Genomic DNA, 2,477 nt, shown 5'->3' on the forward strand with positions numbered 1-2,477 from the left:
AAAAGTATTTTCGCCGGGCATTAGAGGTCCATTGCGAATTACAATGACTCCATTGACAAATTTAAGTTTTTGGCATAAAATTGACATCAAAATTTACAAATTTTTGGCGGAAATAGTGATCTTTTCAATGCTTCTGTCCTAAATTCATCAATAGGACGTTTTTGTCACCATTTAGTGATACTTAGAAATGAGCACATTAATTTTCTCGTGAAGATTCAGTGACATTGGCGGGTTGCCGAGGAAAAAGTCAATAAACATCCACAAAACACAAGATGTTTACAAACTACCGAACTCTAGGAAACCGGCTTTAAACTGAAATTGAAGATTTAAAACATTAAGTAACGACAAACAATAATACTCGATGATCAAAAGGTGTAGTTCAAACGACATGTTTAAATTAAATTTCACTGTTACCAAACGGAGTTTGACATGTTAATGCAAACTGTCATCATGACAGTGCACAGGGCGCCGCAAGCTCAGCTGCCCCCGAAGGGAGCCTTCTAGTAAACTATTATACATATACATTCATACAGTCTCTAGAAATTCTCAAATCTCGAATATATCTTCACAATATTTGTAAACCATGCAATAGCCTGTGCGCTACGTGCCTGCGTAATTTCCCCCTGGTCGTCAGAGGCTATCATTGACACAATCATACACAATCTGAAACAGTGATTGTCTTGACACAATCACGTGTACACTTTTTTGGCCAGTTCCACGCCCCTCGGAAAATGCACACTTGAACTTAAACACCAATAATTGGCGTGCAACATTAAAATTCAAACAAGTGTTCAAACACCAAGTACTGGTCTCAGTTAGTGCAGTGTAAAACTGCTTCCGACGTCAGACCGGCTGACTTCATCAACCATCCTACCTACATAACTCGGTGATGGAAGACGCAATTTTTTTCTGATTCCCATTAGAGGCCACTTTGGCCTGTGGTAGGTGAAATTTAAGGCGAAGCACACTGTTGTATTTTCATTGTGGCGCCCGATGCCGATTGAGAACTATGAGGGCGAGGGGCGCGAGGAGCAGACAATGCGATATCTGCTTTTCTTTGAGGTTAGGGTTGTGCACGTTTACATTGAATAACTCCCGAAGCAAGAGACATAAAATTACCGGTTGGGAAATTTACTGCTTTGACAGACGCAAATAATAATCGGTTGAACGCTGACAGTGTTACATAACCTCTTCTGTGGGATATTAGAATAAAAGTCGCGAGGTGGGAAAAGCAGTTAGCAGTTGGTCTGCTCAGCTCAGAAAGATGGCCGTTTGTCTGCCACGCCCAGAAAGATAGCCGCTTGTTTGTAGGAAGGGTCGAATGTATCTCTTTTTGCACCAAACAATGGTTTCACCAACAACCCATGAAATATAAGCAGCTGTCTAAGAGAAACAAACAACTATGTTATTTGCAAGATACGTATTGAGACCGCGCTTACCAGTGCGCCGAAATAGAGCTTGCGGTGTGCTGTGGGATTCCTCCCGTCCGCCAAATAACGAGGAAAAAGACGGGCTGACTTTTCACTTAGAGGTTGAAACACTAATACCCTCATCTTGAAGTGCAGGAAGAATGTAGTAGTCGAGTGAAAGGGATGGCCTTGAGGTCGGAGAGCAGCGCCGGGAGAGCCAAGAAAAGGCGGGCCAGTCTCTCTTTTGCTGCCATGCTGCCGCGGCTGCTGCCGCCCCCGCAGATGCTATCGTTACTTCCATTTTTCAGGTAGCAAGCCCACCCGCCCGCGCCTCGGGAGACAGCTTGCGCTGGCTTACGACATGGATTATTTCCACCCACCAGATAATAATTCCACTTGTGGGGCGCCTCTATCTGATGTGAGTATAAAGTAACTGCGTTAAGAAAAAGAAAGAAATACTCTGTCCCAATACAGTCGAATTTGCTCTTGAAGCAAGTTGGTTTTCCGAGGTACATATTACTCCAAACAAAGGTAATTTGACCTAGTTTCTGGAGCGGGAGCTAAGTAATCTTGGACAAGAACAACAAAAAGCTCTCCAAAAAAAATTAGTTTGAAAAGTCCAAATAGATGAACTTAGTGACCAAGCGGCATTCTTGTCCAGTTATGTTTTATTGGCTGCTCCGTCTGGCCGGAATTTTTTTTTTCTATCGATGACTTGAGAACGAATTGAGCAAGCGACTTGAGATTTTAAGGGTCGTTTTGTACTATATAAATGCAGATCGAGTTCAAACATCAGTATTCTAGTTCAAAAATTGGATTTTTGAAAGATCAGAAACAACAGGCTTCAAAAAAGACGTTTAAAAAAAACGATATTATAAAGGGTAACTCATCAAAGTAGAGCCTTTTGGGCTAAAATTTTGTCCGCTTTGCTCTAGCTCATACTGTTGACGCGCTAGAGGTGCTTTTTAGCAAAATTAAGTAAAAAACGTTAACACTGCGTGTTAACAAATAGACGATCCGAATAAAACAAAATTTAATACAAAATTATTTGTACTAATTAAATACGTT

This window comes from Frankliniella occidentalis, unplaced genomic scaffold, assembly GCF_000697945.3.
Source record: "Frankliniella occidentalis isolate FOCC.00 unplaced genomic scaffold, Focc_3.1 Scaffold12, whole genome shotgun sequence".
Classification (NCBI taxonomy): Eukaryota; Metazoa; Arthropoda; class Insecta; order Thysanoptera; family Thripidae; genus Frankliniella; species Frankliniella occidentalis.